Raw genomic sequence first — 13712 nt, 5'->3', positions numbered from 1 at the left:
GTCAAATCAATAACCTAACTGTACAACTTTAGGAATTAGAACATGAAAAATAGCACAAAAAAAAAAAGGGGGGGGGTGGTGGGGGGGGGAAGGAAAGGAAGGAAATAATAAAGATGAGTGGAGTTAAATAAAATAGAGAATAGAAAAATAATAGAGAAAAATTACAAAATTAAAAGTGATTCTTTGAAAAGATCAAATGAAGTAGCAAAACCTTAGCTGATTGACTGAGAAAAAAAATTAGAAAAGACTCAAATTAGGCCAGGTGCAGTGGCTCATGCCTGTAATCCAGAACTTTGGGAGGCCAAGGCAGGTGGATCACGAGGTCAGGAGTTCGAGACCAGTCAGGTCAACATGGTGAAACCCCATCTCTACTAAAAATACAAAAATTAGCCAGGCATGGTGGCGGGTGCCTGTAATCCTAGCTACTTGGGAGGTTGAGAAGGGGAATCTCTTGAACACAGGAGGCAGAAGTTGCAGTGAACCAAGACCACGCCATTGCACTCCAGCCTGGGCAACAGAGTGAGACTCTGTCCCAAAAAAAAAAAAAAAAAAAGACTCAAATTACTAAAGTCGGAGTTGAAAATGGAGACATTACTAACCTTACAGAAATGAAAATGATTATAGAAGAATATATAAACAATGCTAAGCCAACAAAATAAACTAAATGGAAAGGAACAATTCTTCACACAAACTATCACTGATTAAAGAAGAAATAGAAAACCTTAACAAGAATAATGTTAGCAAAATGGCAGAATGAGACTTTCCAGCACTTAGCCCTCACATCAATTTAAACATCTATTTACTCATGAACAAACATTCACAAGAACTAAATAATCCAAGTAAGAGATTAGAGCACCTTGCTGTAGCACAGAAACAGGTAAAGATACATTAAAGAGGTTAAGAAGGACAGTTTTGCATTACCCAGTTCATCACTCTCCCAAGCCCAGAAATTATAGTGTGTTGGAGGATGGAGAATAAAGTTAACTTTGCTGTGGACCTGGCAGTAGGACCCCTCCACTGAAACCCAATGACCAGCTGGCCCCCAATGACCCAGACTCCAAGTTGGCATCCTCAGCTCGAGGCACAAAGCTGGCACCCATAGACCCAAGGTCCAGGATGACCTCCATGGATATAGGCTGTCAGCCTACCCAGCCCCTGTGGCTCTAGTCTCTAGGCTGGCTCCCATGGTCCTACACTCCAGCAAATCCAGGGTTCAAACCTACTCCACCACATCCAATATCCAGACCTGGCCCAGGAGACCCCAATGCCAGGCCAGCTCCTAGAGACCAAAGCTTCAGAACCATACCTAAAAACACAGGCTCCAGGCTGGCCTCCATATCCCTAGGACAGCACCCACAGCCTCAAGCTTCAGACTGATCCCTGTGGACTCCAGACCCAACTGTGCCCCAGCCCAGACCCAGGCTCTAGGCTGGTTCTTGTGACCCTATGCTCCAGTGGACCCAGAGTCCAGGCCTGCCAGAGCAGATCCTGGAAGCAGGTAGACCCCTATGAGCTCAGGACCAAGGCATCCTATGGGCCTATGTCCAAACCAGCCCAGCACCAGGTGAACCTCTGTGGACCCAGACTTCAGGCTGGTTCCCATGGACACAGTCCTCAGGCCCATCCACTTGTTGACCCTGGCACCAGATCAGCATGTCTGATAACTTCAGCAGTAATCCCACCTACAAACTTCACTATACAGCTCACCCGGTATCTCTGATGAAGGGCTTTCACTACCAAAGCAAGTCTGTAAAGACTAGAAGGGATACCTACTTCTTCAAATGTTCAACACCAAAGCAAGTTCACAAAGATCATGAACAACTAAGAAAACATGACACTGGCTGGGCGGGGTGGCTCACACCTGTAATCCCAGCACTTTGGGAGGCCGAGGTGGGTGGATCACAAGGTGAAGAGATCGAGACCATCCTGACCAACATGTGAAACCCCGTCTCTACTAAAAAAATACAAAAATTAGCTGGGCATGGTGGTGTGCACCTGTAGTCCCAGTTACTTGGAAGGCTGAGGCGGAAGAGTCACTTGAACTGGGAGGCAGAGGTGGCTGTGAGCCGAGATTGTGCCACTGCACTCCAGCCTGGTGTCAGAGCAAGACTGCGTCGCAAAACAAAACAAAACAAACAGAAAAAAAAACATGACACCAACACAAATCAAAATAACCATCAGTAACCAACTCTAAAGAAATGAACAATTACAAATTGCCTGGCAAATAATTCAAAATTACTGTTTTTTTGAAAAAACTCAGATAACAAGAACACAGATAAACACTAAACAAAATCAGGAAAATTATACAGGAACAAAATTACAAGTCCAAAAAAGAGATGGAAAACATAGAAAAGATGCAAACAAACATTCTGGAATTAAAGACTGCATTGACTGGTTGAAAAATTCTATAGAGGATCTTAACAGCAGATTCAATCAAGCAGAATAAAAAATTGATAAGCTTGAAGACAGATCATTTAAAAGTTAAAAGACAGGCCAGGTGCATTGGCTTACACCTGTAGTTCCAAAACTTTGGGAGGCCAAAGTGGGAAGATTGCTTGAGGCCAGGAGTTAAGACTAGCATGGGCAACATAGTGAGACCCTGACTCTACAAAACAAAATTTTTAAATTAAAAAAAATTTAGCTGAGCATGGTGGGGCACAGCTATAGTTCTAGCTACTCAAGAGGCTGAGGCAGGAGGATAACTTAAGCCCAGGAGTTTGAGGCTGCATTGAGCTATGATCATGTCACTGTACCCCAGCCTGGGTGACAGTGAGACTCTGTCTCAAAAAAAAAAAAAAAATAGCCAGAAGGATTAAAAATGACTATAACTACAACAATTTGCCTATGGGTACATGATATACAAAAGATACAAATTACACTTTGAGAGGCCAAGTCAGGCAGATCACTTGCAGTTGAGAGTTCAAGACCAGGCTTGCCAACATGGTGAAACCCTGTCTCTACTTAAAATATAAAAATTAGTTGGGTGTGGTGGCATTTACCTGCAATCCCAGCTACGCAGGAGGCTGAGGCAGGAGAATCACTTAAATCCTGGAGGCAGAGGTTGCAGGGAATCAAGATCATGCCACTGCGCTCCAGCCTGGGTGACAGAGTGAGACTCTGTCTCAAAAAAAAAAAAAAAAAAGATATAAATTATGACATCAATAATGCAAAATATGGGGAGAGAAGAAAGAGTGTAGAATTTTTGTATGCAGTTGAGGTTAAATTGTTATCAGTTTAAAATAGGTTACCACAATTATAAGATGTTTTAGGATAATCCTTATAGTAACCACAAAGAAAAAAACCTACAGTAAATTAAAAACAAAAACAACAAAAAAAAGACAAAGAGGCCAGGCACAGTGGCTCATGCCTGTAATCCCAGCACTTTGGGAAGCCTCGGCAGGTGGATCACCTGAGGTCGGAAGTTTGAGATTAGCCTGGCCAACTTGGAGAAACCCTGTCTCTACTAAAAATACAAAATTAGCTGGGCATGATGATGCATGCCTGTAATCCCAGCTACAGCTACTCGGGAGGTCGAGGCAAGAGAATCGCTTGAACCGTGCAGTGGTATATTTCTGTAGTCCCAGCTACTCAGGAGTTTGAGATGGGAGGATTGCTTGAGCCAGGAGTTCAAGGTCAGCCTGGGCAATATAGCAACATCCATGTCTATTAAAAAAATTTAAACTAAAAATTCAAAAAACAGAGAACAGGGGTGGCTATGCCTATATGTTTTATAAACATTTATCTATTCCTTTTTCTTTTAGATTATTAATTTTTCAAATAAGTGTTTTATCATCATACACAATTGTTGGACAACTCTAAATTTATTTATTTATTTATTCTCACTCTGTCACCCAGGTTTGAGTGCAGTGGCATGATCTTGGCTCACTGCAACTTCTGCCTCTTGAGTTCAAACTAATCTCATGCCTCAGCCTCCCAAGTAGCTGGGATTACAGGCATATGTCACCACACCAGGCTAATTTTTGTATTTTTAGTAGAGACAAGGTTTTTGTCATGTTGGTCAGGCTGGTCTCAAACTCCTGGCCTCAAGCAATCTGCCCACCTCGGCCTCCCAAAGTGCTAAGATTACAGGCATGAACCATCACACCCAGCCTAAATTTGTATTTCTAAAAGGTGGCTAGGTTGTTGGTTACCAAGGAGTTGTGATTTTAAAGCTATTAATTCGAAAGCCCTTTAAAACTTCTACTTTTTAAAATCTTGATTGGAATCCCCTAAGCAGTGAGTTTTATCTCAACAACAGCAGAAAAGTCAGCAGATTCCAAGTAGGCAGAGAAAAAGTTAGAGAGATAGAGGACTTAGAAGACTCTACATGTTAACTCTGTAGTTGCAGATTTTTTTTGAATGATGACCATCTGAGCTCTGAATTTTCCTTGTAATTTGCCCATCAATGTAAAAATGTGCACAAGAACAGGCCATAATATGTGCCAACCAGGGTCCCAGAAAACCTGGCATGCCTTAATGTTTGAGAATGTCATTTTGTTTCTTATTAATCTCCTGGGAGCAAAGAAAATCTTATAAGTCCTGTCAGGGAATTCAGAAGTTTAATTTTATTTTATTTTATTATTTTTTTGAGATGGAGTCTTGCTCTGTTGCCCAGACTGGAGTGCAGTGGCTCATTGCATCCATCTCGGCTCACTGCATCCTCTGCCTCTCAGGTTCAAGTGATTCTCCAGCCTCAGCCTCCCAAGTAATTGAAATCACAGGCTTGCGCCACCACGCCCAGCTAATTTTTGTGTTTTTAGTAGAGACGGGGTTTCACCATGTTGCCCCGGCTAGTCTTGAACTCCTGACCTTAGGTGATCTGCCCACTTCAGCCCCCTAGTGCTGGAATTACAGGCCCGAGCCACTGCACTCAGCCGAATTCAGGCATTTAGACCAGTGTTTTAGATGGCGGTGTCTGCCCTGGTAGCTGTTAAGTAGCCTTTCCTCATGTACCCATCACATAGTATGTTTACTTTTGCTCCTGTAAGATTTTCAGAAACAAGCAAGGAAAAGAGTCAAACCAAATCAAAGGAAACCAAGATAAGAATGTTCACAAATATTTTAATGCAGGTGTGCAGATCAAACAAAATATTAAACCAGAGAAGGGGCACAGACCAGAGAAGATGTACCTCACAGACAGAATGTAAATACTGTAGAAACCTACAGTACCCAGTGCAGAAAGAGGACTTACCAGAAAAGACAAAAAGTCTTACCGTTCCAGGAGGGATGTATGGCCTTTTATAAAAATGACCTTAGGCCAGGTGCGGTGGCTCACGCCTGTAATCCCACGAGGTCAAGAGATCAAGACCATCCTGGCTAACATGGTGAAACCCCCACCTCTACTAAAAAATACAAAAAATTAGCCAGGCATGGAGGCACGCGCCTACAGACCCAGCTACTCAGGAGGCTGAGGCAGGAGAATCGCTTGAACCCAGGAGGCAGAGGTTGCAGTGAGCCAAGATCACACCACTGTACTCCAGCCTGAGTAACAGAGTGAGACTCCATTTCAAAAAAAGAAAAAAGAAAAAAAAAATGACCTTATCTAAACAAGATCCCAAATAAAGTCAAAAAGCCTCTAACAAAAGGAGGGAGGATCACTTGTTATTTGCCCATCACCAGAGCAGAGAAGGCCAGCCAAGGAAGTGGCTCAGTGAGTACTGCACACTGGTTCCAAGTATCACCATTTCCTCTTTTTTGAGACAGAGTCTTGCTCTGCCGCCCAGGCTGGAGTGCAGCAGCGCCATCTTGGCTCACTGCAATCTCTACCTCCTGTGTTCAAGCGATTCTCCTGCCTCAACATCCTGAGTAGCTGGGATTATAGGCGCACACCACCACACCCCGCTAATTTTTGTATTTTAAGTAGAGAGGGGGTTTTACCATGTTGGCCAGCCTGGTCTAGAACTCACGACCTCAGGTGATCCAAAGGCTGGGATTACAGGTGTGAGCCACTGTGCCCAGACACCATTTCCTTCTGCTAGTAAACTTTTTCAGGTCCTGTTTCAAACACTGTATATGTCAATCTACGAAACAAACAGAAAGGGGCTCTCTAAAAGAAACAATGTTTGTTTGGCAATAGAATATAGCAATTAGAATCTACATGCCATAGCGAAATACGTGCAAATTCAGGGAGATGAAGGAAGACAAGGGTTTTTTAATGAAAAAAAAAATGAAGAGGCTTATATAATTGTTTCGAAATTATGATCTTTGGCTACAAACATCAATAACAAGTCTGAGATGGAACAGGGAATTGCTGAGCAGATGTTTTTGCAGACGTCTGTATAAGGTTATGATGGACTTTTGTGCAAGGTTGTGGTTTTTGCAGTCTTTTGTGAGTTTTTTGATCAGGCATAAAGCATGAAAACCCTCTCTTCATGCTCTCTCCATGCTTCATTTGGCAGAGTTTTCTTTTTCATTTTTTTTTTCTTTTGGGACAGAATCTCGCTGTGCCACTCAGCCTGGAGTGCAGTGGCTCAATCATAGCTCACTGTGGCCTCAACTCCTGGGCTCAAGCGATCCTCCTGCCTCAGCCTCCGGAGTAGCTGGAACCGTAGGCATGCACCACCACACCCAGTAATTTTTTTATGTTTTGTAGAGATGGGGGTCTCACTATGTTGCCTAGGCTGATCTGGAACTCCTGGTCTCAAGCAGTTCTCCCATCTCGGCCTCTCAAAGTGCTGGGATTTCAAGTGTGAGCCACTGTGGCTGGCCCATGATATGTCAGAGTTTTCTTAACATTAATGACTCTATTTTGATTCTGATAGCTTTCACAGTTTTCTTAGCAATATTTGTTGTTGACAGCCTTCTCAAAGCAAACCTTCCGAGTTTTACCCATATATACATGTGTGTGATATATGACTAGTCACACATATGATGCAGGTGTCTTAAAGACAGTGTAAACTACATGTGCTAAATAGAGTGTGCATTATCTTTACACTGAAACCACAGCCTCTTCAATTTCTCCATATCAATAAAGACCACCATGACCAATCCAGTTGCTCACATGAGAGACTAGTGAGTCATTGCCCATACCAACCTTTCTCAAACAACTCTTTATGAGGGCAAGGTGACTGACACCTGTAATCCCAACACTTTGGAGGCTGAAGCAGGAGAATTGCTTGAGGCCAAGAGTTTGAGACCACCCTGGGCAACATAGCTAGACCCCATCTCTAGAAAAAAACATAAAAATTAGCCAGGTGTGGTGGTTCGCCACTGTAGTCCCAGCTACTTGGGAGGCCAAGTGGGAGGATCACTTGAGCCCAGGAGTTCAAAGCTGCAGTGAGTCATGATTATACCACTACATTCCAGCCTGTGTGACAGCGTGAGACCCCATCTCTAAAAAAAAAAAAAAAAAAAAGACGTACAAAAGCAAAAAAGACCTTATGAAACACTTGCTAAGTTTAGTGCATACTTCTTCTTTTTTTTTTTTGAGATGGAGTCTTCCTCTGTCACCCAGGCTGGAGGGCAATGGTATGATATCAGCTCACTGCAGCCTCCGCCTCCCGGATTCAAGTGATTCTTCCACCTCAGCCTCCCGAGTAGCTGGGATTACAGGCACTCGTCATCGTACCTGGCTGATTTTTGTATTTTTGTAGAGATGGGGTTTCACCATGTTGGCCAGGCTGGTCTTGAAGTCCTGACCTCAGATGATCCTCCCGCCTTGGCCTCCCAACGTGCTGGGATCACAGGTGTGAGCCACAGCACCCAGCCTAGTGCATACTTCTTCCCCAAGAAATTATTGTGCAAGTCCAGTGCTCTCCTTCATGCTGATTTTCATCATCTGTATCAGACCCATCATCCCCTCTCACCTAGTTTACTTCAAACATGTTCAAAAGATCAAAACGTCAATAGTTGTTTTGAAGATGTTTGAAGTAAACTAGGTGAAAGAGGATAATGTTTGAAGTAAACTGAGAGGATGATGACTCTGATACAGATGCTTTTCCCCGTGTTTACACTTACTCAGTTCAATAAACCATGCTCATAATTGTTAGGTAAACTAGATAATTTTCTAAATGTCTCCCGTGTCCTTGATAAAGTCCTTAAATTACCCAAAATTACTGTTGGGATTTATGGGACAAATTCCTAATTGATAAAGTGTGGCAGATGGTCACGGCATCCTAACTCAATAACCTCAGTTCCTGCTCAATTCTCTTGTTTCCTTTCATTCTTTTTATGTTCTATGTTCCTTTCTGCAAATGGTGTTCAAACAATGTTTTCCATTTGCCTAAAGTACCTGCTATGCCTGGTTAACACCTTTAAAATATTTAGGGAGCAGTCTAACCTGCAGATACAAAGATGTCAAAAGACAAAATTATAATACATTTAGTTTAAAGACCTTCATTTGTTTTATTTGTGATTCCAGAATCAGGCAGCACTTTATTCTACAAAACTGAATGAGTAGAGGAGCTGAGCAGAGCAAGGTGGTTTGACAGACAGAAAAAGGCTGAGGAAACCAGGCACAGAGAACAAAAAGTGGCTTGGCTATTTCAAAGTTACTTTCCCTGTAAAGGTTAAAGCAGAAGGGGTCTCTATATCATGCCAGCTAAAACTGGTCAGACCGGGCACTGTGGCTCATGCCTGTAATCCCAGCACTTTGGGAGGCCGAGGTGGGTAGATCACCTGAGGTCGGGAGTTTGAGACCAGCCTGGCCAACATGGTAAAACCCTGAGAATCGCTTGAACCTGGGAGGTGGAAGTTGCATTGAGCCAAGATCACACCATTGCACTGTTGCCTGGGCAACAGAGTGAGACTGACTCAAAAATAAAATAAAATAAAACTGGTCTGCTTGGAGATTTGGCTGTTTTCTCTCTCTCGAATTATTGGAAGGTCAGATAAATAACCTGGTTTCAGCTTGGTGGCATGGAACTTCAGCAGGAGAAACTCCATTTTGGTTTGGTCAGTTGAACAGCACGCCCGGGCTCAGCCCAAATCAAAGGCCTCTCGTAGTTTATTAAACAAAGGGAAGCTTTCCATGGTGCTGAAACAAACTACTCTGAGCTCCTCATTGCAGCAACCTTTGCAACCGCAACTATCATTAATCTGTAATTGTTTCTTTGATGTCTGGATTCCCCGACAGACTTTAAGATAGTCCATACCTTCCTGTTCACTACTGAATAGGAGTGACACAGGAAAGGTACTTCTTCGCAGTATGAGATGAGTGGATGAATGAATATTACACAACGCTGTCAGCAACTGGGTACACTCTGCAACTTCCTCAGCAAGAGGAGCAGAGGCTGGAAATGTGGGTGTCGCTTCTTAAGAGCAAAAAGGGGCTGATGGTTGGAAAACCAGATACTAGAAGTACACTGGTTTTCATAAACCACGACTGTGGGTTGTCAAAAAGAAAAGCATACATTTCAAAAGCAGAAGAGAAAGAAAAAAATAAGACAAAAGTGCTCACAAGTATCAGAATAGATTTTGTGGCTCTGGTCTCTGGGGATATTTGAGGGCATTGTTTAGTGCCATGAATGTATCGGACTTGCTGTTTGTGCCTGTGAAGGAAAAATATCGTGGAGCCACTGGCCCATATCATGATTCCCAAGCAAAAAACATCAGTACAGGAGAAAATAACTGAACACACTGATTCTATAATTGTATTGATAAAGAGACGAGAACAATATCCAAAGTTTGTTTTCGCAGTGATATTTCTGCTACTCCATTGACTAGTCATTCTCATGGGAACAATGAGATTTACCAGCAAGTGAAATACCCAGCTCACAATACAAGGACAATTAATATGCTTTGGGAGTTTGAATTTGAGTTCTGCCCATCTGGAGTTTGTGGGGTTGATACTTAAAGCCTGGAAGCCACCTAAAAGACAGGTGGTGCTGAGAGAATTTCCCCAGGCCACTCTGTGGCAATAAAAGACAAGTTTACATCCCACATCATCCAGGAAGGATTGCAGCCCAAAGGCTGCCATTGTCTGAGGGATTCCTCCACAAAGAAGGATCAATGTATTGGCTACCACAAGATGGTTGGCTATTTGCTCTAATGGTCTCAATCTCTGTCTTTTAAAAAGAGAACAGATATAATGACAAAAGAGTAAAGAATTCCCCACAATCCCTATTCCAGTCTGTGTAAGGATAATCACACCCATTGCTACATCAGTAGATACCATTCCTTCAGTAACTGAGAGATGATGCTTTTGCTCAGATCCAGGAACCTGAAGAAAAATAGAAGAAACACATGAATTTCTTCAAGTGAAATGAAATGTACTTAATTTCTTTCAAATCTCCTTCCTGGGACCACTACGCTATTGTCACAAATAAAAATTCCATCCATAAAGATTTTCTTCTTCTCATCACCTAGTGTATGTCTCTTAGTAGCTATAACAACTGAAATTATCTTACTGGATTATCTTACTTCTATTGAAGGAAGACCATTACCTCCAATGAAAAGATGAAGGTCATGAAGGCAGATATCTTGTCTACCCTGTTTTCAGCCTGTAACTAAGGTTTAGAACAACATACTATTAAGCAGTCAATATTTTTCACATGAATAAATGAATGAACAACTGAATGGAGTCATGATTTCTGTATCAAAAATTATTTCAACATGTTCTTTATTTACCTTAGTAGATTTCTTAATATGGGAAGCAGAATCTCTCCTTAATAGTTAAAAACATCTAGTGCATTAAGCTAATTGCATTATTTGAAGCTACATATCTTTGCTTGATTTGGGGGTTTTGTTTGGTTTTGTGTGTGTAAAAATTTGGCCTTTTTGAGAGACAAGTGTTCAGTATCTTATGTTGCACTTGATTCCATCAAATACTCTTTGTCAAGTATGATCTTTCTATAATCCAATACAAATTTTAAACCAAGGACCCAAACTGAATTAAGCAGAGTATCTTAATAATAAAACATTAACAAAGATATACTCCAGGAATACACATGATTAATATCAAAATGAACATTAAATATAATCTCATCTTGGCCAGGTGTGATGGCTCACGCCTATAATTCCAGCACTTTGAGAGGCTTAGACAAGAGGGTCGCTTGAGTCCAGGAGTTTGAGACCAGCCTGGGCAACATAGCAAAACCCTGTCTCTACAAAAACAAAAATAATTTAAAAACAAAACAAACAAAAAAGAATTAATCTCATTTCATTGGGGAAAAAGACAAACTTGGCCACAGACACCACAACTATTCAACATTTTTCTCACCTGGTCAATAAGACAGCAGGTAAAAATTATCCCTCTTTGGGAAAGTTAGATGATTTTTATGTTACATTTAAAGAACCAACTAAAACGTTTAGAAGTAATAATATAGTAATTTGCCCAAGTATAACATAAATATGCAAAATAGAAGAATACACTGTATATAAACACTTTGAAAATCTTAGGAGTAAATTATATCAGTAATATGCCAGAAATATGAGTGTTCTAAATCAAAAAGTAGAAAATAAATATTGAATTGGTAGAATGAAATTCCGTGTGCTTGGATGGAAAGATGTAATGTGCTGTCAAGATTTGAAATTTCCTTAAATTAATTCATAGATTCTATTCAATATCAATCAAAATCGCAAGGGACTACTTTAGGAGCTAGACAATTTGCAACAAATTTTAACATTTGCACAAGAAAATCCAAGTCATTTTCCCACTTTTCTAAATGAAAATTTTCCAAAATACAGAAACTTAGTCATTGATTTTAAAATGAACTGGGTTAATTTCCTACCTAATTTCCTAAAACCTAATACAGCAGTTAAAGTGTGTAGCACTAACAAAGAATAGTCACACATATCAATGGCTCAGAACAGTGTCCAGAAAAGTTATTTATAAGTTGGAAATTCAGTAAATTAGAATATAATTGATCAATATAAAAATCTAGAGAAACTGATGAATGATTTGAGAAGTATAAAGCTGAATTGCCAAATCAAATCATACAGACAAATTTCAGGGCAAAGAAAAAAATTAGAGATGGAACTAGATACCACACACAGAAAGAAATAGCAGAGGTACATTTGGCCACATAGCTGACAATGAAACCTACATGGACTCTCGGCTCGAGCAAAAAGTGTGAAGATGCCTCCCCAAGATTCATGTACCCTGAGGGTCAGTGGGATTTCATTAACTCAGTAAACCTTTGCCAGCATTGACCCCTGTGGTAGCCACTGCCCTGAACTGCATATTTGCTTTCAATGTTTTTATGGCCCCCTGGAACACAGAGCAGAAGGTCGAGTCTACATCAGGTATGTGACCGTAGGGTCAGTATCACATCTCAGAATCCAATTCTCAGATCCACGTAGCTATTGCAAGGGAGGGTCTAGCTGAGAAAATTCACTAGTAAACACGCCTTCTTCTGTAGTTGAGTCTGTTGTTTATTCCAAGGGAGTAATTATTTGGATGTGAAGGTCAGAATCCACAATAACATGTAATTTTCTGCTGCACCAATTCTAATGAAGTTGTAGACAATGCCTTGAAATTTTCACGCTGTGCATACACAAAAATTTTCAGTGTAAATGAATTGCCCAAGAGCAGTCTCACCTAGACAAGGTCCAGTGGAAACAAAAGACACTAGCATTTATGCAAGAGCTTGTGCACCAGGCCTACAATTTTCTCTATTTTACATTGAATTAATCTTGTCCCCTTGCTTAAAGCATCGCAGGTTAAGAACAAACGTTCTGAAGAAGGATGGGATAAAAAATAAAGAACAAATCAAGGAAGAGAGGTGGAAATTTGGACAGAAGTAATACAGGGAAAGGGTTAAGGAGACGCTGCAGGAAAACAGGTAAGAAAAAATAATTTTCTGCAATGCAATTTATAACTGCAATCTACAGAGAATATCTCTTCACAGTGAAAATGTGTTCTATTATGACTCTGATGTAGTCTCATGAAAAAGCATTTATGGTCCAGACATTGTATAGATTCCCATGTCTAAATATTCACCCCTTTTCTTTCCCAGACAATTTTTAAGTCTGAAATAAAACTCCGCTCACCTAAGTAACCTCCGTTCCAGGATGTTGTACCTAATGTTTCCCAGATTTGCCCTGAGAGAGAAAGCTAAGCCTTTAGTTATAGGTTTCGTTTCCTTGACCTCATCTCTCTGTAGAGCTGTGATTATTATGTTATTTCTAGCATGAATGACAGTGTCTCCAAAAAAAACTCTACGGATTTTTTTCTCAGCATAATTAACTTATCCAAATTAATTATAAGTGTTTACAGAGAACATCCCAAGATGCTGTCAGAGGTAGCTGGAAGAAAAAGTTTTCTGAACTCCCTGTAGGGGTGAAGTCAAATAATTGTGAGGCCTAAAAAGTGAGGGATTGGAGAATAAACACATGATTCTGGCTATATTAAACAAACAAACAGAGTTTTTCAGTATGTTTCTTAGAAGAGAATTCTCAGGTTCCTAAAAACCTGATGAATTCTACCTATTAAAGATTTGGTAGAAAAAGAAAGAAAGGCCTTCCAAAGAGAGAGTGTGTGGGATATATAAACAAGGGAGCAAGTGTTGATCTAGAGCCCATTATAAGAGGTAAAATAAATGAGATGAGGTGTTGTCGTGGAAGTCAACTTACTATGGACCAAGAGTGTGTGGGGGTGAAGAAACGGAGGGAGGGAGTGTGGACCACTCTCTCAGTAAATATCATTGTAAAGGGGTACCCAGTGATTCATGAGGTGAAGGGAGAATTTAAATTATCATGGGAGGCTGAGTGAGGTTGGCTCATGTCTATAATCCCAGCACATTAGGAAGCCAAGGCAGGAGGATCGCTTGAAC

Source organism: Aotus nancymaae, unplaced genomic scaffold, assembly GCF_030222135.1.
Source record: "Aotus nancymaae isolate 86718 unplaced genomic scaffold, 86718_ANA_hifiasm-v0.15.2.pri h1tg000028l, whole genome shotgun sequence".
Classification (NCBI taxonomy): domain Eukaryota; kingdom Metazoa; phylum Chordata; class Mammalia; order Primates; family Aotidae; genus Aotus; species Aotus nancymaae.
This window is presented reverse-complemented; position numbering follows the sequence as displayed.